Genomic DNA, 27,884 nt, shown 5'->3' on the forward strand with positions numbered 1-27,884 from the left:
AGTTCCAGCTTCCAAATGATGGGGCAGATTTGTGTATTTATTTGTCTGTTCTGTAGGCTTACATCCAGAATCCTGTTTAAGATTGTAGGATACTTTCAATACTTTTTGAAATAAAAATATTTCCCATTAAAAAAAAATCCCTTTTCCTGCCCCCCACCCCCCCACCAGGGTTCTGGCGATCAAAACACATCCACACGTGGCTAGATGCCCACTGGGGGACAAAATCATCCCCCACTGAGAAACACTGATTGAAGACAGCTTCTGACCATCCTTTTACTTTCACTGTTCACTGGAGGGCCTTAGCAAGGGTGACTCGTCGCCTGGGCCCAGGGGTTTGTATAGATGCACATGTGGCCCTAGGATTCAGCAGCAGGCTGCCCCACCCAGCCCACCTCCGCCGCCTCCTCGCCTCTCCTGTAGACTCTCCTCAGTGACTTCCACTGTCCTCACAACACAGTGCAAATTAAGCCTGGGAGTGGCATCTATGAGACTGCGGCAGAACAGGTTGTCCAACGCCGAGCTGCAGAGAGAACTGTCTCTGACCAAGCCGGTTGTTCCCAGACCATCTCATGCGCATGCACATCAGGCAGCAGGGTGACCCTGGGAAAGATGGGGCAGGGTGGGGCCTCAGGGGCTCTGATTCTCCCAGGGGAAGGGTTTCCGCTGTCCTGGGAGTACCTGGTATTCTCCTTGGGGCTGCTCACCAGTTCATCTAATAACTTCACAAACCCAGGACACGTTTCTAGGAGGGCAGAAGCAGCCTTTTAACACTGACCACCACCTCACACCCATTAGGATGGCTACTATCAAGAAAACAAAATAACAAGTGGTGACGAGGCCATGCAGAAATCAGAGCTCCTGTGTCCTCTTAATGGGGTTGTGAAGTGGTGCAGCTGCTGATGAAAACAGTATAGCAGTTCCTCAAAAAATTAGAAATAGAATTACCATAGGGTCCAGCAATTCCTCTTGGGAGTATTTATCCAAAGGAAACAAAAACACTTATTTGAAAAGATACAGCACCCCCAAGTTCACTGCAGCATTATTTACAATAGCCAAGATGTGGAAATAACCTAAGTATCCATCCACAGATGAATAACAAAACGTGGGTAATATTTTTCAGACTTTAAAAGGAAGGATATTCTCACCTATGCCACAATGTAGATGAACCTTACAGACATTATGTTTAGTACAAAAAGATAAATAGCATATGATTCCACTTATATGAGATCCTGAGATCCTGTCTCACCAATGGGTTTCAGCCCTGGGGCAAGTTCACTCTTGATTCGGTGAGCCTGAAAAATGACAAAAAAACATTTTTGGGGTGAAGAGGTTTATACCCAACCTTATTCCCACAGTGGCAGGTCAGACTCTAGAACCCCATCTGCCTCAGGGCAAGTCTGCATGTGGCCAGCCCATCTCTGGCTCCAGGCCTCTCTGTCCCCGCAGCCATCTCTGTCTCTGTCTCTGTCCTGGGTGCTGCCACCACTCCTCCCTCTGCCCTCCTGCAGCCATTCAACCCAGAGCACTGGGTGGAGCTCTTCATATAGAGTCAGTAATAACATACTGCCCACACGTGAGCACACTGACAAGGGTCAGGCGAGAACCCTGGCCATAGGCACTTTCATTTTCTCTGCAGGTCCCAAGAGGAGTCAAATTCATAGAGACAGAAAGTAGAATGATGGTTGCCAGGGGCTGGAGGAGGGGGTGGAAAGTTAGTGTTTCATGGGGACAGAGCTTCAGTTTTGCAAGACAAAAAGAGCCTGGAGATGGACGGTGGGGATGTTTTCACAACAATATGAACGTGCTAAATGCCACAGAGCTGGACCCTTAAAAATGGCTAAAAAGGTAAATTTCATGTTATGCACACTTTAGATTTTTTAAGAAACGTATAAGCAGCAATCAAATCTGCATCATCAGCTAACCTCTGCCGAGCGCAGCCCAGGGCCTCATGACCAGCCTCAGGTGCTGAGTGAGAGATGGAAGAATCCCCAAATGAGAAGCATCAGCCGTGGATAATTAAGAATTGACTCACAGGCTTATCCGGCTGCCCTGGGAAATCCTGGACACAATTTTCATGTGATTAATATCCCGACAGCTATTTATATGCTGCTTCCAAATCGAGGGCACATGGAGGCCTCCATCACGATGCTCTCGCCATTGGCTCTTCTGAGATCAATCCCGCGTCCCACAGCACAGGATGGAATTACAGAAGGTTCCAGCTGGGCCCCGAGGCAGCAGGCATGCACACAGCAGCTACTGTCAAGAGACCTCGCTTGGCAAAAAACAGAGGAAGAAATGCTGCTCTTTCTGTGGCTCCGTGGCAGTTCAAAAGCTGGTTCCATGGCCCGTGATCCTTCTCATGATCATCTGCTGGTCCCTTGGATGTGGTGTTACCAAACATAGCCTGCCATGCCCCACCAGACTGCTCTCGATGCCTGGGATTTGATTTTTTCTTCATAATTAAAACTTCCAAAGCAGAAGAGGCCATGGGTTCTGTCTCTATTGCAAGGTGAAGACAGCATCTTACTTCTGAAATCAGAGCCTCTAGAATCTTTAGCTAGAAGGGTGGGACCAGCGGCTGCACTGAGGCCCCCAAGGCCTCTGTCCCCACCGACTCACTCACTCCAGCCACACTGGCCTTCTCGCTGATGGCGCAGCCTGCCAGGACCTGTGCGTCCGTCTGCTGGGCTCCTCCCTCAGCGCTCTCCAGCCTCCACTCCGGTCGCACCCCCTCGGCAGCCGGCTCTCCCAGACCCCCTCACTCTGCTTTCCTTTTTCTCCATAGCATGTGTTTTTCCCTCTCGTCCAACACCAGATACAACGGTGTATTTTTTCCCTACATATATGTATGACAATATTATACATGGCAGTAATAGTAGTATAACTCCATTCAGGTTCCCGGACCCGATTACAGTGTGTGTAAGTGTGCGGGAGGGGGTGTCTTGCCAATGGGTTTCAGCCCCAGGCAAGTTCACTATGGATTCAATGTGACCGAAGAAATGACAGCAAAATGTTCTTGGGGTGAAAGGGTTATACCCAACTTTATTTCCACTGGCAGGTCAGTCACTAGAATCCCGTCCACTCAGAGCGAGTCTGCATGCAGCAAGCCGGTCTCTGCCTCTGGGCCTCCCTGCCTACACAGCCGTCCCACACAGCCGTCCTCTGGGCCCCTGTCCTGGGCGCTGCCACCACTCCAGCCTCTGCTCTGCTCTCCTACAGCCTTGCAGCCATGCCACTGTGTCGCCCAAGGCACTGGGCGGAGCTGTTTATATAGAATCAGTAACAACGTATTGCCCACTTGTGTGTAGTGAGCTAGCTGACAAGGGCCGGGTGAAAATCCTGGCCACAGGAACCTTCACGTTAGCCACAGGGGGTCTCCACACACTAACAGCATTAGGCAGGGAAATAGGCAGGGTGGAAAGAGAGTGAGGCCAGGAAAGCCCACTAAAACAGAACCAGAGTTAATGAGTTAATCAGTTAAAGCTCAAAAAGGCAGGAGTGACTTGGCCTGGAATGTTTGAACATTCCCCAGATACAAGAGGGTACCTCAGCAGAGCCCAAGTCTTTATTGTGTTAATCATGCAGGCTCAGCTTATTCTTTAACCTAACCAGTAAGCTTTTTTTTCCTCGTCCAGCCCCTAATCAAGTAATTTACAACCTAGGCAATTAATATGACAAGCAAGCCCAGCCATAAACAACATAGTAAAAGCAAGAAAAATTCCATCTTCAAGATAAGATTGCATTTTAAAACCCAGGAAGTTAAGAAGTAAGATTTTTAAACATACTCTTTAGCAAAGAGACAATAATAACTCAGCCCACCTTGGGGGCTGGGCAGGTGGTCTTGTCTGAAAGCTCCCAGACGAAGACTCCGGTATCTCAGTGAGAAATCAGAGCAGTAAATTTCTTGTTAATTTTAAACATTCGGGGACCACTTAACAGGTCTGCACCCCCAGCCCTTGGTCACATTCCCGAAAAATCCTTAAAAGGGGGAACCCCCAACCTTTCGGCGCGCTCCTCTCTGAGGCAGCCCGCACTTCCTAAGTGCGTAGACTTTCAATAAAACTTAAACCTTTCAAGCCGCCCCACCTCCCTGAGGTCACCTGCTGCACTTTTTCTCTAAGTAACTTTAAATAAAACTTTTACTCTGCTTCACTACTGTGTCTCTGCCCTTCAATTCTTCATTGCGGCGGGGACCAGGACCGAGGAAACTCCACAACGGTCCGCCTGACAACACCCAGCAGTTCTCGAACACCAGCAGGCTGTTGGAGAAGTCAGCTCTATTCTGAGGCTGTCTTCCTGGAGACAGCCCCAGGTTCCCCAGGTCAAGGACTCTGTCCTACAAGACTGCCCTCCACCCCCCACTCCAGATGCAGGTTGCCAGCCCCAGGCCTTTCCCTGTGCTTCTGACCTACTGGATGCAGACTGGAGCTTCCCACAACCTCCCCCTTAGAGTCAATTTGCTCAAGTGGCTCATAGAGCTCGGGAAAAAACACTTAACGTTTACTCATTTAATAAAGGACACCATAAAGGATATGAGTTACCAGCTGGACGGAGGCATAAGGCAAGGTCACAAGTAAAGGAGCTTCCATCGTCATGGAGCTTGGGGCCTGGCTCGGTGGCACGTGGAGGCGTTCTGATTCCCCAAGTACAGAAGTCTCCCAAACGGAGAAGCAGGGCCCAGCCGAGCGGAGACAGGGCAAATACTCTTCTCTAGGGCTGTTGTGAGGATTTCATTGCCTAGTCAGGATTGACTAAATTATAGGCCATTGGCTGATTCAGCCTCCAGCCCCTGGCCTCGGGTGGGGGTCCAAAAGTCTCATTAACATGACAAAACACCCATTTCACCTTTAAGACTGCAGTGTTTTCAGGAACTGTGGATGTAGACCAAATATACCTGGGGAAGATGTATTTCTTATAACTCATTACATCGCAGTGATGCCGGGGTTCTTGTTCACAAAGCCAAAGAATGAGCTTCACAAACACTCAAGGTAGGAGAGCAAGGTACAGGCTTTTATTTAGAGATAAAGTGAGAGAATAGAGCTCCCGGCTCATGCCAGGAGGGGACAAGAGAGTCCGTGGTGGTGCGTTGTCTAGGGGGTTTACAGGCAGTTGAGAGACCAAGAGTTAGGGATGTGGATCCACCAGACGGTCTCTAACTGTTTATTTTCAAAGAGAGTCTAAGTTTCTTATCGGTTTTTCAGACTATTTTGCGGAGTTAACATAAGAAATTTACTGTTTTGATCCTTTCTTAGAATAGCAGCTTCTTGGTTTGGGAGTATATCAGTCAAGGCTGCTTGTTTTGCTTTCAAGGTGAGCTGAGTTACTGACTTGATTAGGGCTGGAGCAGGAAAAGCAGCATCTGGGTAAAGTTAAAGATAAACTGGGTCTTTTAGCGGCTGAAGTAAATTTTACAACAGCCTCATTTAATTGACACAAACAAGACATGGGCCATGCTGAGGTATCTTCCTATCTGGGGGATGTTCAAACATTCCAGGCCAGGTTATTCCTGGCTTTTTAGTTTTAACTAATCTTTACTGAAGAATGCTTATATTCCTAGTTTGATATTTTACTTTAGAGAATTAATGTGACTCTGTCTTTGTTTAATTGTTTAATATGGAGTTTTGGTAGGGGTCTTTTTCCGGAGGCCGACACCCACGGTCCCTGTCCCGGCAGCATGTATTCCCTTTTAACACTTTCTGGTTTACTTATTACTATGCCAACAGCCTGTCTCCTTTGTCCCTTATGACCCCCTCTGTTGGGGGGAAGTTGGTTCGGAGATGCAGGGAAGTCAAAGTACAAGGTGAGGAAGGAATTTATTAAAGCAAGAGTTTCAGGGAATGACAGATCAGAATAGTAAAGGAAGTTAGTTGAACTGCTACTCAGCATGGGGCACTTCCCCTAATAACTCCTTAAGCCAGTGTTGCCTGGCATCATGTCCGCTTGGATCTGCACAGCACAAGAACTGAGTCCCCACCACCCCCAGGATTTGGGGGAGCCACAGAGCACTGGATGGAGTGAGATTATGTTCTGCGAACTTCCTAGAGGCAAAGAAAGGGGACTTTCAGGCAGGCTACTGAAGAGCAGGACCATAAACTGCAGTCCCGGGTCACCCAGGCAATGGTAATTTGCAAGCCCAGATCTGACCTCTCAGCAGCCCCTCCCTACTTATCTGAAATAGGATAGAGAGAGTGAAAGTTTGGGTTAAAATCCGGAGGATTAGAATGAAAAAGCAAAGTAACAAAGATATTTGCCAGTGGAAAAGCACAGAGACAAAACGTTATAAATTGAGCAGTGAGAAGCTTATTTAAGGCAAAAAGGTGCACACTTCGAGAAAGGGGGGTGTGGGCTACCTCACAGGCACGTGCTGAAAGGTTGGGGGTTCCCCCCTTAAGGATTTTTTCAGGAATGTGATTAAGGGTTAGGGATATAACTTGTTAAGTGGTCCCAAAATGTCTATCTTTGATGAGACATTAAGTTTCTTTTCTTATCAGTCCTCCTGGTTATTCTGCAAAATTAACTTAACACAAGAAATTTACTGCTCTGATTCCTTCCCCGGGTTGGGGAGCATATCATTTAAGACCACCTGCCCTGCCCCTCCCAAGGTGGGCTGAGTTATTGTCTGTTTGCTAAAGAATATGTTAAGAATATTACTTCTTAACTTCCCAGATTTTAAAATGCAATCTTAGCTTTGAGATGGAATTCTTCCTGTCTTTACTATGCTGTTTATGGCTGGGCTTGTTTGCTAAATTAATCACGATGCTTATCTTTTGCCCAGATTGCAGATTACTTGATTAAGGGGCTAGAGGAGGAAGAAAAACAGCATATAGGTAAAGTTAAAACAAAATAAGCTGGCCCTTTTAACAGGCTAAAGTAAATCTTAAAATGGCATGATCTAATTGACACGATGAAGACATAGGCTATGCTGAGATACTTTTCTTTATCTGGGGAGTAGTCAAACATTCCAGGCCAAGTTGCTCCTGGCCTTTTGAGCTTTAACTGATTAACTCATTACCTCTGAGTCTTTTCTGCCTTTCTCGTTTTAACTGGTTAAGTCTTTGAGTTCCTTCTAATGGTTTTACTGGCCGTATTCTCTTTTTCCCCGCTCATATCTATGTTCCTGCCTAACACCTCCACTAGCACTTGAGCTGCAGGAGAGCAGGGGGTCTTCATTTTGTTCACCCATGTGTCTCAGGTGTCTGGAATAGTGCCTACAATATAGCAGCTGCTCAGTAAACACTAGTCAAATAAAAGAAATCACCTGAGCCACCGACAGAACACTTTGGTTTAGAGTTTGGAAGGTGTTCAGTGGGTGAGGATTACTCTGAATGATTTTTCATTATTTTTAAGTTAGTACATTATATGAATAAAACAACAACAACCTTGCTTGTCAGCCATAGCAGTTGCATCTCTCCAGTTGCTCCAGCCAGAGATCTGAGTCATCCCACCTCCTCACATTCTGTCACCCCACATCCAAATTGCCTGGAAATTCTAGTGGTTCTGTTCTGTGATATCGTGATTTATAAGAAATATATATGTGGCTTTGTCCTGTTTTTGGCATGGAGCTCCTAAACCCTTGTAATGTCCTAAGTGAGGAGAGTCATAAAAGCGTCTTGATATTCATAACCAGTGACTTTCAGCCACTCCTGAGTTGATGTGACCTAAGGATGGGGGCTGGTGGTCAGGGACCCACCTGTGTGATGAGGGGACTGGAGCTCTGAGTCCCACCCCATGACCCCTGTGCAGGAGAGAGGGGCTGAAGGTCGAATCAGTCATCAATGTCCAGGGATTTCATCCTTTATGCCTGTGTAATGAAACCTCCCTAGAAACCCGAAAGGACAGGGTTCAGGGAGGTTCCAGGATGGTGAACCAGATGTGTCCGCACACTGAGCCCCTGGCACCGCGGGGGCAGAAGCTCCTGCACTGGGATCTTGCCCTGTGTGTCTGTTCATCTGGCTGCTGATTTGTGTCTTTTCATATCCTTTGTAGCAGACCAATGGTCTAGTGAGTAAGCCATTTCTCTGAGTTCTGTAAGATGCTCTAGCAAATTAATTAAGCTCAAGAAAAGGATCCTGGGAACCTCTGATTTATAGCTGTTGGATCAGAAGCACAGGTAACGGCCTAGATTTGTGATTGGCATCAAAGGGGCAGAGAGGCCGTCTCATGGGACAGAGCCCTTAACCTGTGGGGTCTGATGAACCCTGTTCTCAAAAAACTGTGGCTGTGCATTTTGACTCGCTCTCAGCCACCCCCCCACCCAAGGGACCAGCACAGAGGGTTACTTTTGTGTCCGCCCTTCATAGAAGTCCCAAGGCTGGGGCAACGTCCCTGGTGACATCTGTCAAAAGCTATAAAGAGCCCCAGCCATCTGGGGCAAGAAATGGCAAAAGGGCAAATAGCTGAAAGACCAAAAAGCCTAGGAAAAGTAAATGAGGATGGAATCAAAATGGCGCACAAGAAAGAAAATCAAACACCAAAGAAGGCAGTAACTGATGAATGCAAAATAGATAAGATGTACAGAAAAAATGTTCCCTATGTGTCTCTCAGCAATGATTTCTCCAGCAGTGACCGTGCAGACACTGGAGATTTGACCTCAAGAGGTTTCTGTTGTCCTCAGGGATGTGTCACCCTCCCGGCACATCAGTGTGTGACAATACACACAGATGACGGCCAACCAGGGAAGCCACCAAAGTTTCGGTGTTCAGACTTTTCACTGGGGTTTCATTAGGTCTGAATCATTGACTGCATCATTACATGATCGAGTGGGTCATTGCCCCAATGGCTCAGTCTCAACCTGCCTCCCCATTTCTCCCCTGGAGTCTGGGTGGCTCAAGTCCCATCCATCTAATCACGTGGTTGGTCTTTCTGGCATAGCCGGCCCCCCATGCACAGTCATCTCCTTAGCAGAAACGATCCAGGGGTGCACGATGAGTCATCGAGCCAGCATAAACTATCCAGTGTGGTCCGAAGAACCCACCATGAATGGCCAACATTCCTAGGACGTGGGCAATCCCTGGGGGCAGAGGTGACCTCCCAGGAGCTGGGACGGAAGTCAGACCTCTCTTTGGGTACTTCTTCACAACACAATGTCCTATTTCCATTTAAAATCTGTGCAACTAATATCTCCACATCTAGACCAGTTGTAATAAAACAAGAGATCAGAAACAAAGAGATGACTTTAAATACGATCAGCCCAAATTAAAACGACAATTATACTGACCACCAACGTTGCAAAAGCAACATTAGAAGCTAGAAGACAGGTAATCATATCTTCGACAGATTGATTTTAAAAAGCCAACGTTGCACTGAAAACAGCTTTTAAGAACGTGGTGAAATAAAAACAGTCTGCCACCGGCCAACCCACCTCAAAACAAATTCCAGAGGACATCCTTCAAGCAAAAATCAATTCCAGAGGGAAGGGCTAAGAACCAAGGAGGAATGTTGGGTGGGAAATGTGGTAAATACAGGTACCTCTAAATGAATATCAAATTTGAAGTACTGGTAATAATGCAGTGCACTGTCAGGCTGAAAAATACACAGTTGAGAACTTTTTTTTTTAAGTGGTATGGTGGCCAGCGTTCAGCAGATGTTTCTCCAGCATAGAAAACAGACCGGACCCCTGATTTTATATGTCAGGATGGGGATGCAGCATGAGAAGCATCAATGTAGGGGTCTGTGAGTCTGGGGAAAGGAAATCCCGGGGCAAAATACCCCTAAAAACCAAAATCAGTCAAAGGGAGAAATAAAGTTTAAAACCCGTTTATTGCTCACACACTGCAGTCCCGCCGCCTTTCTTCTCCTGCTCAAGCAGCCACAGCACCGGCCCTCCCCCTCACCTCTCAGGTACAGATAAGCCCTCTGTTGCCCAGGTAACTACCATTGATACGGAGATGAACTTCTCCACCCCTGAGGAAAGATGCAAATGCACTAAAGCCTACTTGTTTACACCACTGAACGACTGTTGATATGCAGATGCACCAAAGCCAGGCGAGAAATTCTGGAAATGTTTCAATTTTACCCACAGGGTCACTGTGGACCTCCTTCTGGCCGGTGCTGTGGAGGCTGAGCGTAATGGCAAGAGGCTGGACTCTGAGAAGAACACTGCCAGTGACAGCTGAAAAATGAACTGGAGTTAAACAAAGGTTGGGACCTGTGGGGACTGTGTGGAGAAAGCCAGCCTCTCATCACAGCTGGTTTCCGGGAAAATGACAGTTTTGAGCTTACGAGATTTTTATTGCATGAAAAAGCGGTTTTGCAGCTGGCCACCTGCCTTCCCCCAGCAGCTGAACTTGTGCGTCTGGGTGCACTGGGCCAGATCTGATCGCATGCTGAGCGCTGCGCTGGTGTGTGGTGCTACCACGCCGAGCTGCCGGTGTGGGCTGGGAAGTGAGCGCTGCTTTGTTTTGTTTTTTAAGAAAAGAGAAGTCGTGCTCATCACACAAGGTGGATAAAAACCAACCCGAGCGCCACTGTCATCTCTTACACAATACGTAGCTGACTTCTGTATAATTTTGGATATTTCTCTGTAGTCTTGAAATGATTACTAAGTTAAAAATACTTTCTCAGCAACGCTAATCATTAGGAAAATGCAAATCAAAACAGCAATGAGAAACCACCCCACATGCATTAGGATGGCTATTAGATGCAAAAACCAGCAAAACAAAGTAAGTATTGCAAAGGTGTAGGGAAACTGGAACTCTTGTGCATTGCTGGTGGGAATGCGAAATGGCACAGTCACCATGGAAAACACCACAGCACGCTGTAGCGTGTGTCAGAATTGCATCCCTCTCTAAAGCTGAGTAAAATTCCAGAAGTGAGATTGCCAAATCATGTCTAAGTTCTGTGTTTAATCTTTGGAGGAACCACCGTACTGTTTTCCCTGGTGGCTGCAGCATTTTACATTCCCAACCATGCATACAGGTTCCAATTTCTCCATGTCTTTACCAATACTAGTTATTTTCTTGCTATTTTTTATGCTAGCCATCGTGGTGAGCGTGAGGTGATAGCTGATTGTGTCATCCTCCTGATATTTAAGGTGTTTTTACTCTGTGGCAGCTTTTATGAAACCCCTGAAGGGTGAGATTTACAGGATTATTTCAAAAGCCTACACCCAAACAGCTAACAGTTTCAGGAGTAGTAGGGAGACTGAAAAGTGTGGCTGTATCGTCAAGGCCACAGATCAGAAACCCAGCTGAGAGAAAACAGAGCTGCAGATACTATACGCGCCTCACCAAAGATGAGTGTCATCCTCGCAGGAGATGAGAACTCTGCAGAGACAGCTGTCCTGCAGGTAGAGTTTGGACCAGTCTGCAGCGCACTCTGCTTACACTGTTACTAGTCAACGCTTAGCAGGACACAAACCATAGAAAACCTTAAAAGCATGATAACCTCTTTCTCAGAGCATCATCCCTCCCCTGTTTTTTATTCAAAGGACTGAGAATTTCAGTGAAATATTTTCCATTTAATTACGAAATCCTGAGAAGGATCAGAGCCGACTACAAAGTCTGAGTCCACCCAAGACGGCCCGCATGTTGATGACAGTCGCAAGTTTGGAGGTCGTCAAGACCCTGGCTTTCTGGTTCACCGGGGAGACTCACAGAACTGACTGGAAGCTGTTATATATATTCACAGTTACGGTTTCTTACAGGGAAAGGATGCAGATTGAAAGCAGCCGAGGGAAGAGGCTCCCAGAGCAGCATCCAGGCTGAGTTCCAAAGTCACAGCTTCTCTTATTCTCTCCCCAGGGGGACAGGACAGCTTTCCTTGCGTGGCATCAGTGTGGGATGATACACACAGAGTACGGCCCATCAGGGAAGCTCACCGAGCACAGGGCTCGGAGGGGGAGCCATTTTTCAAGGGGGCACAAGTGATTGGTTGATGGCCCACAGGTTGATCTCAGTCTCTAGGTCTATGGATACCATGTGACCCAAAGACACCCCCCCCCCACCTTAAATCACATTGCTGGGCTTCCTGGCCCCCAGCCTAAGGCTTGCCATTAGATCCCTAGCGTGACCCTAGGCCCCCAGGCAGACACACCTATCAGGCATGACACCTTGGAGTTTACCTCCCTGAAGCTGGGGCGGAGTCCAGACCCCTTTTTGGGCAGGGGCAAACGCTTTACCACACAGTGTCCTAATCCGCTTCCTCTGTGAAGTGGTGAACTCCGCAAGGGTGAGGACAGAACCATCTCATCATCTCCCAGTGCCAGAGGCTTTGTCGGATATAAACAGTGAGGACCTTTCAAAAGTCTTCTTCCAGGATCAAGGCATTGGGGCAATTATCAAGGGAGAGTGTGGACATGCTGCTTATGAATGTCTGGGAGCCCAGCTGCTGCCTCTGGGCCGCCCCTGAGCTGTTGTCCATAGTGAAGGGTCTTCCTCTGAAACGACAGCCACTGCTCTACACTGAATATTTCTGTCTCCCCAGAATTCGTCTGTTGAGGCCTAATCCCCAATGTGATGGCCTCAGGAGCTGGAGTCTTTGGGAGGTGATCAGGTTATGAGGGTGGGGCCCCATGAACGGCATCAGTGCCCTTGTAAAAGAGGCCCTGGAGAGCTTCCCTGCCTTCTGCGGGTAAAACTGCAGTATTTCCAGAACCTCTCTCCTGGCCTTAGCGCATCTCTGTATCAACAGGTGTTTCCAGGGGGTAGTCTGTCTCCATATCAATAGGTAATTACAAGGGAGAGTGAGGGCATATCTGAACCCTGAGAGGTTGGGTGGGGCCTCATTTTCTGCAGCGGGGTCATGAGAGACATGGGTGAGCAGAACTGCACAACTGCTTGGAAGCAATAAACAGGTTTCTCCCACTTTATTTCTCCCTTTGACTAATTTCAGTTTCAAAGTCATTTTGCCTCTGGCTGGGAAAATATATCCCCCCCAGAGCTACACCTTCTCGGTGGTTCAGGAGGATTCAGGTGAAGTCTGCCATCCACAAGCCAAGGAGAGGGGATCTTACCAAAGCCTGGCCTTCCTAGCACTTGGGTCGTGGACTTGCAGTCTCCAGAACTGTGAGAATTAAGAGCTGTTTATAAGCCACCCAGGCTGTAGCACTTTGTTATAGCAGCCCAGACCACCTAAGACGGCTGTCCCCACTGTGCCCCCACCTCTCCTGAGCTCTTGTGTTTTCTTCTCAGCTGTAGCCCCACAAAAGAGCTCCCTAAAGCAGTATATGGGTTGCCCCATGGTGGAAAGGGCCCCAGGGACAGAGATGCCCCCTGCCCGCCCCCACCCCACACAGGGGGACCTCTCCTGACTGCATGGCTTTGGGAAAATCTCTACCTCTCTGGGCCTCAGTCCCAGCAGCTGGACCAGAATCACCTTTCTCCACCACGGAGCACGTGTCACTGGTGGTAGGGGAGATGCGTGGAGTGTGTAAGCGCTGTGAGGTGCTGTACCCTTCACAGCTTGTGCTGTGCTCCTCACCTCCTGCCCAATGTCCCCGTGTATGGAGGCGGTTGCTGGGCTCAGAGCAGCTTTGCCAGGCAACAGTGTCCAGCTAAAGTGCATCTCATCCCTAATTTTTAAAACTTATTTTTCTTAATCATGATAAAATATACATAACCTAAAATTTGCCATTTCAACCATTTTTAAGTGTATATGTAGTGGCATTAAACACATTCCCGTTGTGGTGCAGCTGTCCCCACCATCCATCTCCGGAACGTCCTCATCTTCCCAAACTGAAACTCTGTCCCCACAAAGCACCAACTTCCCTCTCTCCCCAGCCCACACCAGCCGTCTACTTTCTGCCTCCGGATGTGCCTATTCTGTGTACCTCATATCCGTGGAATCAGACAGGACCTGTCCTTTTGTGTCTGGCTTATTTCACTATAATGTCCTCAAGGCTCATCTACACTGTAGCAGGTGTCAGAATGTCTTTCCTTTTTATGGCAGAATAATATTCCACTGTATGGATACTAATGCTGCTTTGAACAATGGTGCACAAATTTCTGTTTGAATCCCCGTTTTCAGTTTTTTTTGGGATACACCCAGAAGTGGCAATGCCAGGTCATGTGCTAATTCTGCTTTTAGCTTTCTGAGGAGCCACCACAGCGCTTTCCACAGTGGCCGTCATCATGTCTGGTTTTACTGTTATCTTCTCATGAGAGCAAGTGAGGCTGGCTGCAGTGTATGACACTGATTCGAAAAATGTCCCTTGAGATAATTTACTGGATGAAACAGTGAGCCCACTGGAATAAACTAAGATTCTGCTAAAAAATCAGGGCATAGTAGTGCGCCCCCAGCTGCTGGGCCTGCTTTGCTTCAGGTTGATCTGTAGGCCAAAGATGAAGTTTCAAGATGGAATTTTTTTGCTCTTTGCGTTATTATTATTATTTTGCTAATGGTGTAAACATCTCTGCCTTATCCTGCTATTCATCTGGAACAAACTTTCACCAAGGGCAAGGGGTAGACTGGAAGATTTTTATGACAGCCTTTCTGGTGATTTTGCATATTCTGTTTTCATGGTGGTTCCAGAAACTGTTCACTGACCTGTCATTAGAAACATAAACTAATACAGACTTTGTAGCAGTCATATGCTAAAAGCTGCTGGCATATTAATTTCTTCACACCCTTTTTGCTAGGATAATAGCTAGCACGATCGCAGCTAATAGAACCAGGCCTAATCATCTCCATGGTAACACAGTACTGTATTAATGTCACCTTCATCCCTGTATGAACATGGTTCACAGGACCAAGCCCAGTTGTTTCCATGGTAACATTATACCTTATCAATATCTCCATCTCTCCAAGACCACAGTTCACAAAACCAGTTGCAATCATCTCCATGGCAACAATGTACCTTGTCAACATCCTCTTCATTCCTCCAAGAGCAGGGTCACACGGGGACCAAGGAAGAACCGGGAGGGGAAAAAATAGCAATACATTTTAAATCTCCATTTAAACTATTTCCATCTCTGGATATCAAGTTAACAATATTTTTTAAGAGTGGAAAGGCCCAGAATGGGGCTTGACTGTCTTTGCAGCATTTCAAAGCAGAGCATCATGGATGAGTGGTCTGAACTCACCCAGGTGAAGGGACCTTCCCCAAACTACACGATGAAGTAAAACAGACTTCAAGCTATGGTCTCAAGAGCAGAGTCAATTAGAAAACTACTCTTTGAAAAAATAACGTAGAACATTATAATGACAAGAAATCTAAATATAATCTACAGCCACCAGGATCTAATGCATGGGATCCTGTAAATGCCAAGTGTTTATCAATGAATAGGCAGGTTTTCACATTTGTAGCAAATCAGGCTGTCATCTGAGGTCACCTCAAAGTCCTCTCTACAGAACGTAAGGTGCAGGATGTAAATTCATTCATTTAACTACAAATCAGGGCTATTCTAGTCTGTTCAGGCTGCCCTAACAATACTCTAAGCTGGGTGGCTTATAAACAAATATATTTCTCTCAGATCTGGAAGCTGGAGAGTACAAGATCAAGGTAGATTTGATCTGGTAAGGGGTCACTTTCTGGTATATGGGTATATGGAAGGATATCTCCTCACTGTGTCTTCACATGATGGAGAGAGAGTTAGGAGAGAGCTCTCTGGGGTCCCTCTACCCTCACGATCTTATCCCCCAAAAGCCCCACCTCCCGATGCCATCAAAGTGAGGGTGAGGATTTCAACATATAAATTTTGGGGGGCACAAACATTCAGATCATAACACTGACTATTTACTACAAGCCAGGCACTGGGGTGATGGTAGTGAACCAAGGAGACAGATCTCTGCTCCTTCAGACCTTCATCCAGCAGGGGAGATGGACAGATAACCTCAGTGAGTACTAGGAAGAAAGTAGGGCAAGAGATTATAGGTGATCTCAACCGTGCGGTCAGGGAATAGCTTTTAAAAAGGTGATGCTGAGCAGAGCCCAGAATGAAGGAATGGAGCCAGGCAGCTGAATGGAGGAAAAAAAGCTGTCAGGTGGAATAAACAGCAAGTGCAAAGGCCCTGAGGTGTGACCACACTTGGTGTGCTTCTGTATGAGAAGAGTTAAGAACTGTCTGAGCAAGTTGGGGGGAATAAGTAGAATAGGAACCAGGAGGGGTTCTAGGATGCTGTGAAGCCTCTCATGGTTACTGCAGAATCTGTGCTGCCCTCATAGGTACCTGGAAATCATTTAAAAAAGAAATGTTGCAGGCTGAAGAAAGCCCATCTTGTTTTCCTCCTCCAATGTGGTCTGTGCTAAAAATCATTTCCTTAAATGCTTTCTGAACAAGATAGAGAGAGCTTTTTGTTGTTGTATTTCTCATTTTTGGTTTTCATTGTTGTTGTTAAGTCTAAAGCACATGGTCTCACTGAAGTCACGTAATCTAAACAGAGTGTCTTGCCTCCCAGCCTTTATATCTGTCCTCTTAGGTGACTAAGTTAACAGGAATCCCAAGGCGATGCTCCACAGAGGCAAACTGATGTAGAAGCCATTGCCAGGGCAAGGAGAAGTAGTGGTTAAAACTTAGGCTTGAACAAGACTGCCTGGGTCAGAATTCAGGTCCTGCCACTTGCCTGTAAGAGGGAGACAAGGGGACATCAAGAATACCTGGATGAACAAAATGGAAATGTCATTGAAGAGATAGAAAACACAGGCAGAAACAAAAAGAAATTCTAGTGCAGATTTGAGCAACTAGAAGAAAAATCAGCAAACATGAAGATAGGACAGTAGTAATTATTGAGTCTGAGGAACAGAAAGAAAAAAGAATGAGGGACCTGTGGGACACCATAAAGTGGACCAACATACTCATTGTGGGAGCTCCATATGGAGAAGAATAAGAGAAAGGGGCAGAGAGAAAATTGGAAGAAATAGTGGCTGAAAACTTCCTAAATTTGGTGAAAGACATGAATGTGAACATCCATGAAGTTCAGTGAGCTTCACCAGGACAAATTCCAAGACAACCACACCAAGACACATTATAATCAATCCGTTGAAAAATAAAGACAAAGAAAATCTCAAAAGCAGCCAGGGAGAAGCAATTCATCACACACAAAGGCTCCTCGAGGTTCTGAGTAGATTTCTCGCCAGAAATCATGGAGGCCACAAGGCAGTGGCCTGATAACGTCAAAATGCAAAATGAAGAAAACTGTCAATCAAGAATCCTATGTCTGGCAAAACTGTCCTTCAAAAGTGAGAGAGAAATGAAGACATTCCCAGATAGACAAAAGCTGGAGGAGTTCATTACCACTAGACCTGGCCTGCAAAAAATGCTCAAGGGAGTCCTCCAGAGCAAAGTGGGAGGACAGCAGACAGTAACTCGAAGCCATATGGAGAAATAAAGAGCTCAGTAAATGTCAATACATGGACCATTATAAAAGCTGGTATTACTGTAACAACAGTTTATAACTCCATTGTTTGTTTTATACATGATTTTAAAAATCCATTTTAAAAAGGAATTATTAGTCTAAAAGCTAGTGTTACTGTAATGTTGGCTGGTAACTCCACATTTTGTCTTCTACCTAATTTAAGAGACTAATGCATTCAATAAATTATTTGTTTATGTTTTTGGACACACAAGGTATAAAGATGTAATGTCGTGACACAAGCAAGTGAAAGTAGTGGGGACGGAACCATGAAGGGCATGGATGACCCTTGAGGACATCAGGCTCAGTGAAATAAGCCAGACAGGAGCGTAAAGGTTTTTGTACGTTGTGGACATGAAACGTGTATACATCCCATCCCAACTAGAGTGCTGTAACTTTAGGATGTTGAATGTAATCCCTATGGTAACCACAAAGAAAATAGCTAAAACACACACACAAAAATGAGAAAGGAATGTAAATATTTCACTACCAAAAAAAAAAAATTAAACCTAGAAATTAACACAGGAAATGAGGGATAAAAACTGTAATGTTAAGCAACATGACAGACGTAAATCCCTGTTATCAGTCAACCTTAAGAAGGAAGGGCATTCTGACCCCTGTCACAGCATGGATGACCCCTGAGGACATCATGCTCAGTGAAATAAGCCAGACGTGAAAGGACAAACACTGTATGATTGCACTTCTATGAGGTCCCTCGAGGAATCAGATTCATGGAAACAGGAAGTAAAATGGTGCAGGCCAGGGGTGGGGGCGGGATAAGCAGTTAGTGTTTAACGGGGACAGAGTCTGTTTGGGAAGATAAGAAAGTTCTCAAGATGTATGGTGGGGACGGCTGCACAATGGTCTGAACGGTCTGATTGTACTCAGTGCCACTGAACTGGACACTTAAAAATAATTACAAATGTAAAATTTTATGTGTATGTCACCACAATTAACAAAAAATGTATGTGAGAAATAGAGAGGAAAAAGCTATCAAACCATGAAAAAACATTCTAGTACTTTAAATGCATATCACTTAGTGAAAGAAGCCAGTCTGAAAACACTGGGCGCCCTAGGACTCCAGCCATAGGGCATTCTGGGAAAAGACAAAACTATAGAGACAATAAAAGATCAGTGGTTGCCAGGAGTTTGGGGGGAGGGATGAATCTGGGTAGAGCACAGGGGATTCGTAGGGCAGTGAAACAGTTCTGTACGATAGTGTCATGGTGGATACAGGTCGTTATTTGTCCACCACCAAGAGCGAACTCTAATGTAAATGATGGGCTTTAGTTAATAATAATATATCTGTGTTGTTTCATTCTTTATCACAGATTCACCATGCTAATGCAAGATGTTAACTGCGGAAAATGTGGGGGGATCGCTACGAGGGAGATACGTGGAAACTCTCTGCACTCACCATTCACTTTTTCTGGAAACCTAAAACTGCTCTGTCAAATAAAGTCTATTCATTTTTACAAAACCCTTGCCCCACCCCAGCTGCCGATCAAGTCCAGCTCTGGAACTGGGCCCACGGTCAAGGTCATATGACCTGGTGGCCTCAGCCCACATAGTTTACTGTGCCTGGGACACCCCTAGGTACCCTTGAAACCCCCCTCCTGGATTGCTGGTCCCCTGGCTTCTGGAGGCAGGTGGTGATGCAGGCAAGATGAGGGCCCGAGGAACCCAGGGCCATAAGCATGGACGGGAGCTGTATTTTTAAAAAATCCTCCTTAGGGTCAATTTATCTTTGTCCAGGTTGCTGTGGCTTCGCCAGAATGAGCTAATGTCATCTCCCTTAGAAAGGTATGAGGGAGAGAGCCCAGGAAATAAGCCCCTAAGCAACGCATTCTTAAAAATTGATCTGTATTTCAGGAAAAGGCACTGTCTCCCCTTCAGAGCCAAGAGAAGGCAGGGTGTGGCTCTGGCGGCGGTCGCCCCTGCATCTGAGTCACCAGGGGACACCTGCACACGTGGAAAGACAGCTTCACCTGCAGCTGACCGTGGCCGTGCCACCTGGTCACTAGATGGACAAAAGCATCCTCTCGAGACGGGTCCCGCAGGCCAAAGTGACTCCCAAGCCGTTCCATTCTGCAGAGCCCCTGATTTCTCTGCAAACCGGATGCACGCATCCGGGGGCAAGGACTTTGTGGCATTGCACTTGTGGGAAATCAGGACTTGGGGCTGCGTTTTCCTGCCTGCTCCCACGACCGACCGCCAAGCTCATCTCTACAGATGGCAGACCCAACCGGCACTTTAGTTAACCTTTTAATGGGTCTGGACAAGCCCCATAAATGCTGAAGCAAGAAATCCTCCATCAATTGGAAAACATCTAGTCATGAAACCCTGGATTTTATTCCAAAGGAAGCAAGTCCAGCTTAAATTTTCCCTGGAAACAAGCGGTTTCCAGATCAACGCTAGTTCAAGACCAGACCGGATCACCCCTCATGCAGGAAACACTGGCTTAGAACAGATGGGTGGGTAGCTGGTACCCACCTCGCGGGAGAGAAGCGGGATCTGGCTCCCTCTGGTGGCCGCCGCACACCACACAATTCTGGCAGCGCCTCTCCCGGGCCATCTTTCCTAATGCCAGTCACCTCAGGTCACCAAGATGTCCTTCGGTAGGCCAATAGATAATCCAAATGATGCAATATATTCAGTGATAAAAACTGAGCTAACAGGCCATGAAAAGATATGAAAGAAACTTAAGTGCATATTACTGGGTGAAAGAAGCCAATGTGAAAAGGCAGCATGCTGGATGATTCGAACCTGACATGCAGAAAAAAGCAAAATTATAGAGACAGCAAAAAGGTCAGTGGCTGGCAGGGGTTGAGGCGGAGGGATGCTAGGCAGAGCACAGGGGATTTTTAGGGCAGCGAAACTTCAGTATGATGCTGTAATGGATACAGGCTTTGCAAAACCCATAGAGTGTACACCCCATGAGAGACCCCTAAAGGGAACAACGGACTTGGTTAATGATAGTGTATCCATACTGCTTCATCAGTTATAACGAATGCTCCCTATGAAAGCCAGATGTCATGTGTAATAGGGGAAGCTAGGGATCAGGGGTCTGTGGGCACTTTCTGTACTATCTGCTCAATTTTTCTGTAAACCTAATACTGAAGTCTATTTTTTAAGAAAAACAGATTTAGGCATAACTGACATAAAAGAACCAATAGTGTATGAAGCTACTTACATGAGGTCCCTAGAGTCAGCACATTCACTGGGACAGGAAGTGTAACGGCGGGTGCCAGGGGCTGGGGGGGTTAGCGTTTAATGGGGATGGAGTTTCAGTTTGGGAAAATGAGAAAGTTCTGGAAATGGATGGTGGTGATTGTTGCACACACTGTGAATATATTAATGCCACTGGACTGGGCACTTAAATATGGTTAAGATGGTAAATTTGATGTGTATTTTACCTCAATTAAAAAAAAAGGTTAGAGGACAAAAAAGGAAATCATACAATTATTTGAAGAAACTGGTAAAATCTCCTCCTAACCTCTGTGTGGGAGAAGGCTTTCTAACTATGGCTCTAAGGCTAGAAGATAAAATATGGATAGATTCATCTACATAAAAATAAACTTCTTTGGGGCCAATTTCAAACACCAACTGGGAAAAATATTTCCAAAATATTTACAATTAGACCCAGGGCATGGCCTAATAAGCCTTCTATGAAGAGGTCTAATCAGTAAGTAAAGATTAATTATCAAAGAGGAGAGGGGACAAAGGGTCTGACTGGTCACTTCAAAGGAAACTAAACCAAACCTCCACATACAAATGGCTTATAAACCTAAGAGAAGATTCTCAATCATCTCACAAAGAAATGCAAATTAAAACTGCAGCGAACCATCATTTTTTAACCATCTCATTGGCGAAATCCAAACGCTTGGTAGGGACTGTGGGTCACAGGCAGCCACACACACTGCTGGTAGGAGGGAAGAATGGATCTGACACCTCTGGGGAGCAGACGGCAATACTGGGCACCAAAAATTCCAGAAAGCCAAGGGCACACACTTTTGTGCGTGTGGGAAACTACACATAACATGAAATTTAGCATCTTAACCAGTTTTAAGTATCCAGTTCAGCAGCATGAGGCACATTCACATTGGTGTGTGGTTCTGTCCCCACCTTCCACCTCCAGAACTTTCTCATCTTCCCAAACTGCAACTAGGTCCCCATGAAACACTGATGCCCCACCCCCTCCCCTGGCCCCTGGCACTCACCATCCACTTTCTGTCTCTGTGATAATTGGACTCATGTAAGTGGAATCAGACAGTATTTGTCCTTTTGTGTCTGGCTTATTTCCTTCAGCATAATGTCCTCAAGGTTCATACGTGGTGTAGCACAGGTCAGAATTTCCTTCCATTTCAGGGCCGAATACTGTTCCACATTTTACTTATCCATTCCTCTACAGATGGATGCTTGGGTTGCTTCCATCTTTGGCTATTGTGAATAATGCTGCTGCCAACATGGGTGTGCAACACGGGTGTACCTGAGTGAGTCCCTGCTTTCAGTTCTTCTGGTTATATACCCAGAAGTGGGCTTACTGGGTTATGTGGTTATTGTATGCTTAACTTTTTGAGGAATGACCAAAATGTTTTCCATAGTGGCTGCACCATTTCACATTCCCACCATCAAGGCACAAGGGTCCTGATTGTTCCACAGCCTTGTCAACACTTGTTATTTTCTGTTTTGTTTTGTTTTTAACTATAGCCACCCTAACGGATGTGAGTGCCCACATCTTCTAACCCAGCAAGTCCACTTAGGGGAATTTATCTTCCGCCTCTTCTGAAATATGCTTCTGTTAATTCATTACATACCCTGGCCATCCTTCCATGGTGTATATAAATCTCCCTCTCTTGTTAATGACTGTGGGATTCCGTAAGAAAGACGGAATTAGCTGAGGTTAACTATTATTTCCTCATGGACACTAACACTGATTTCAATGTTTAGGCATCGCCGCACTGTAACAAATATATACCCTTTATGATGCTCCAAGAAATAGAGTCTTCAAAACCAACTTCTGAAAATCCACCTTCCACTCCTGAATTTGCTAAGCACCACTAAAAGATTCGAGTCTGTGGGCTGTTTGCTCTTAAAAACATGTTTACATGAAGCTCTTGCAGAATATTTTGGTTTCTGAAAACTCTTCTCCAAAATAATAGTGCTTTGGTGCCTGGACCCAAATTTCCACTTGAAGTTGCTGCTAAGGGGATAAAGGCAGTTTTGTACTCATCTGAAACTCAGAACTGTGGGCCCCTAGCAACCCTGAACCTGTGCAGTGCCAGGCAGGCAGTGGCCGACTTCGTCCAGTGACATATAGAAGGCCAGCCAGCTGCTCAGCTGTTTTTCCTTCGAACCACTCCCAGTTTTGTTTGCTGTTCTCCACTGCGCTGTGCAAAATGGCAGAGATGCAAAATATATAACGACAAATACAAGAAGCACCCATACTCCCCCCTCCTAGCTTTTCCAATATAGCTGGAGTCTCCAGGGTGCCCCTCCCCACCCTCCTGCCCGGGACCCCAGCAGAGAGAGCGGCTGTGGTGAGGCTGGTGTTTGGCATGCCCTGGCACGCCTTTACAGCATTACCGACAACTGGGTTTTGCAGGCTTTTAGATTTTACTGTTTTTGGAATATGAGTCTTTCTGACTTTATTGATCCTTGCAAATAGCATGAAGCTGTCTCTAAAACCGATAGAATGCTGACTACTTGGGTGAGTAGAATTTTAATTTAAGAGGTCTGGTTCCTTACAAATATTTTTAAGGTGCTGTGCTGCAAACCCCACAAGGATTTTCTTACTCTCAGCTGGCTGTTACCTTATGGCTCGGTAATGATTGATAATTAATTAAATCACTGTTGTTCCATGTGTTCGGTTTGGTTTTTCATCTTTTGTTGTTTTTGTTTTCCCGTTTAGTTGTGGCTTTATTTGACGTTTGATGGAAGGCATTATGCCACATGCAATCAACTTGCCTTTATTTTGCCCTGTGTTATGTTTGGGGATAGATGTAGAGGCATGAGGATGTGGTTCATTCATCTTAACTGCTGTTTCAGGGCTGAATACTGTGTCCGAATCCCTATTTGTGTCCCCCCACCCCCACCAATTCATATTTTGAAATCTTAACCCCCAGAGGTGATGTTATTAGGAGATGGGCCTTTTCAGGGGAATTTAATTCTTGAGCGTGGGGTCCTCACAAGTTTGTTGACGTGACTCCCTTGACCTTCTGCCATGAGGACACAGCGAGAGCCCTACAACCTGGGATCCTCCATGGTACCCCAACCAAGCTGGCACTCAGCTCAGACTCCCAGTCTCCAGAGCTTGAGAAATAAATGTCTGTTGCTTATAAACCACTTGGTCTGTGGGATTTTGTTACAGCAGCTTGAACAGGCCAAGAACCCCAGCGCCTGGACACGACCCCCTTTATCTCCGATTGACGAAGACTTAGCAGTCTGCCATGCAGCGTCCTGAGTGTCCCGGATGGGCACACAGCTTGCCCAGGAGAATTGTGGCTGTGCTCAGGCCCAGGAGCCGCCTTGCCCACCACGTCAGGCCGCCGTCCCGGGCAGCCGCCCAGTTACCTTCTCCCCAGCACCAGCCCGAGGTGGGCTCAGACTTCTTACCTTTAATAAGTCTGATGAATGGGAGACAGAGTTTTTGCTGGGGTCCCCTTTTGTTGTGGGATCCCCCTTTTCCAAGTCCAGGTCAGCCTGGGCGTGTAAGGACAAGTATGGCTTCTGGGCTCCATTCCACCAGCTCCCTTGCCTCCTCCGGGCACTCAGAGAGCTGGGAACCGGGGCCGCAAGAGCCTCTCAATCAACAGCCCCTCAGATGCTTAAAACACACGAATATCAATCACTGAGCCACAGCTTTGAACAGAAGTCTGACCATTTAATGAGCATTTCTTATTATATCCTATCCAATAGCATCCTCCCTTTGTGGTACCTACCGAACAGCTGACTTGGATAGATTTTTTGGTTCCACTGAACTTTACTTCCTGTCTTTGATGTTGATCAAAACCAAAAAGATATATTTTTAAAGGCTCTGGTGAAAGTGTACAAGACTGTTAACTCGGGGATGGGGTAATGGGACCTAATTTCTTTAACTAGTTTCTGTTGTTTTGATTTCATTCAGCCAGCATGTTGCCTTGGGGGCAGAAGGAGAATTAGAAAAGACTTTATGAAAAGGGCTCTCAAAGAAATACTTATATGTTTAATACCTGTTTGAAAACTGTTCACAGCAGCACAAGTCACAGGAGCCCAAAGGTGGAAATGACCCCAACACTCAACCTTCGGATGAATGAATAAACAAAATCCGTCCAGCCACACGATGGAGTATTACTCGGCCATAAAAAGGAATGAAGTCCTGACGTGAGCTACAGCATGCATGAAGCTTGAAGAAAGTAGGCTAAGTAAAACTGATTCAGACACAAAAAGCCACATCCTGTGTGATTCCACAGGTACGAAATATCTGGAATCAGCAAACCCAGAGACAGAAAGCAGATGGGGGATTGACAGCACCCAGGTGGAAGGGGGAATAGGGAGTGGCTGTTTAATGGGTACGGTTTTACTTTGGGGTGAGAAACATGTTTTGGAAGTAGGTGAAGGTGGTGGTCACACAATGATGTGAAGGTAATAACTACCACCATATGGTGCACCTTAAAGTAGTTAATGTGACATCCGGTGAATTTCACCTCAAAAACAACTTGCAACCTTATCAATGCTGACTCTGGCATCTTGCCCCTTCTTCCGAGTGAGTCAAAATAGAAAAAAAAAAAAAAAGGTTGGGGACAAGGAAAGCCTGGGACATCTCTGACAACTGTACTGAGTCCAAGAAAAATTTTTTGGCATAAGATGCCTCCTTGGCTGCAGATGTTTGCATTTCCCCTTAGAAGCTCCTGCTTCCAGCTGATTCTAGGTTAGACCCTGGCTGCACACCCTTGTTCTGGTCTCCAGTGGCCCAGAGGTGGCCATCCTCACAGGTACTGGTAATAATGAATGACTATGCATGACATCCGCCACTTGGGGGACGGGACACAGCACCCTTGCAGCCACTCACAAGGGAACCTAAAAAAGGGTGAATCTGGGACTTCATACGGATGGCAATTCTCCAGCAGCCCCATCTGGTAGGTCCCAGGGAATCAATGACAGCTTCTTTGGGATGCCGGTGTCTAACCCCGAAATACGATTGTAAGACTGCAAGTATTGTGCTGCATTTTGAGACCCTTAATGACATGACCGACTCAGGCACTGATCAAAAATGATACAACTGTTGGATAAAAGGCTACAGGAAACGTAACGGGCGGCACCAGTCTGAGACAAGCAGGCACAAATGCCTCCCAAAGTGCTGTGGTGATAAAGGCACGGCACCCACGAGGAAGGAGTGTGTGCTGGACCAGTTGGACGCGATTCTAATCCAAATTCTTGAGGGGTGGTTCTCAGTGTGGTTGTTTATTGGCCTCACTAGGGGAGATTAAAAATCCTATTGCCTGGGACCCGGCGGAGGACAAAGACGCAGTTATATGCCCAGTGGGGCCCCAATGAGCATTCTGAGAATTGATGTACAGAAACTACGGGCGGATAAACGAACAAGCTGACAAATCCAGTATATGGGAGCCATCTCCGCCTGAACCCCCTTCTACGACAGGTCAAAGGTATGCGTGTGTTGGGGAGAGGGAACTTCTCTAAATTAAAAGGTCTTAAAAGACAACCACAAATATGTGTGGATGTTGTCTGCAGAGACTCAAACAAAGTGGAGTATAAACAAGGCATCCTGAGACTATAAAGGAAATGTTGATCGTGAACTAGTATCAGATGATTCCAGAGAATTATTGTGGAATTTGTTAGGTTTGACGATCACATTGTCATTAGTTAAAAAAATGCATACTGAGATTATAGGGGTGTGAACTGATGTGACATCTGGGATTTGCTTTAAAATACTTCAAAGAAAACTAAGGAGGGGCAGCTGGTACAAATGGAGCAAAATCCTACCTGCTGGATCAGGTGATGAATATGTGGATCTTCAAATCCACTTGTGTGTCCGGAATTCTTCATACAAGAGAGTTTTAGACCATTGTTAGCCTTTCCCATGCCTTCAAGTGCGATTGGTTCTGTGTCTTCCGAATAAGTACCCGTCATGTGGCCAAACCTGGAAGTGGGTGATCGGATGAGACTTAAAAAAATAAAAGGAGTGTATTCACTCCCTTGCACCTGGGGCTGTGAGCAGCACCTTAGAAGAGCTTGTGGCATCAGGGCAGGGCTAGTCTGGAAAAGCCCACCGCACACGCTGGCATGATCGTGGCTGCACGCGGAGAGGTGCACCCCTTAAATCCCGGGCTTGGGGCACCGCGCCCATTTTAGCCTAGCCTAGGTCCCAGTGCGTTGGCTGCTTCAATACGACTCCCAGAAAACCAGGGAACCGGAGAAGCTGCTGCCCATCCCTGCCCTCTGGGGAGGAGACGGGATGCCTGGGGTGGGGGCGCATGGCCTTCCTCTGCTAACCAGGAGGGGGCAAGCTCTGGGGATGGCTGTCGCCGCCTCCCTGCAGCCCTGACCTTGGCCACCACTTACCTACCGTCTCGAAAGAGCAGTAAACAGAGACGCACACTGACAGCACTGCCTCGCGGCTGCTGCTCGGAACAAAAGCAGGGAGTCTAGGCCGTCCCGCCCACCCCAAGGAGGCCGCGGCCTCTGTGACCAGAGCCTCTGGCTCCCTCTGTTGGTCTCTGATTACAACAGCCGGCGCTCAGGCCCTGCTGCAGGAGGGTTGAAAGTCCTGGAAAGCTGAACTGACTAAAGCTGATTAAGAACAAATTTTAAGACAAAAAGGGAACCGGAAAATGTTCATATTAGGGTCAAGTGCCTTTGGCTCCGAGAAGAGAGTATGCCCAGGCTCCAGGCTCTACCGGTCCTTTATTTACTTAGTGCCCCCGGTGGGCGGCCGGGGCGGCTCTGGGGTGCTGGCGAGGCTGCGGAGCTGCGGCCCCTCCCAGGCAGCGGCTGCGGGCGCGGCGTGCGCTCAGAGCCTGCGCCTGCCCCACGCACCCTCGCCCTAGAACCGGGTGCCTCCCAGGCACCGAGGGCTTTCGCGTGGTTTCTGATTTTTCTAAGAACCCTTTGGAATCATTCCCATTTACAGATAAGGGACCTGAGGTCTTAGAGAAGTCATTCCACCTTTCCCAGGTCAGTCACAAAGCAAGTAAATAGGAAAGCTGAGATTTAAACTCTGCTTATAGAGAGTGTGTGTGTGTGTGTGTGAGAGAGAGAGAGAATGAGAGACACACACACATTAGAGTATCATTAACTGGAGTCACCATACTGTACGCCCACACCCAAGCCTTTGGCAACCATCATTCTGTTCACTGTATTAATGAGCTCACTTTTTTTGGTAGCTGTTTATTTTTGTTTTCATTCTACGTATCAGTGAGGTCATTTCGTATTCGCCTTTCTCTGACATGCTCCACTTAGCATAATGTCCCCGAGGTCCATCCATGCTGTCACATATGGAAGGATTTCATTCTTATGGCTGAGTATTCCATTCTGTGTATCTCTTCATTCATTCATTGTGGGTGGACACTTCGGTTGCTTCCACATCTTGACTATTG

At 46.6% G+C, this 27,884-nt stretch overlaps 1 long non-coding RNA gene across 1 annotated transcript; it reads right to left on the minus strand.

Annotated features, from left to right (window-relative positions):
* Nucleotides 1–410: 410 nt before the first annotated feature.
* On the minus strand, nt 411–27,512 carry LOC118909141 (uncharacterized). Its single transcript, XR_005023506.2, has 3 exons — nt 26,851–27,512; nt 26,272–26,428; nt 411–600 (listed from the first exon to the last, which is right to left on the minus strand). It is a non-coding gene; the product is annotated as an uncharacterized LOC118909141 (long non-coding RNA).
* Nucleotides 27,513–27,884: the final 372 nt, after the last annotated feature.

This window comes from Manis pentadactyla, chromosome 12, assembly GCF_030020395.1.
Source record: "Manis pentadactyla isolate mManPen7 chromosome 12, mManPen7.hap1, whole genome shotgun sequence".
In the NCBI taxonomy this organism is placed as follows: Eukaryota; Metazoa; Chordata; class Mammalia; order Pholidota; family Manidae; genus Manis; species Manis pentadactyla.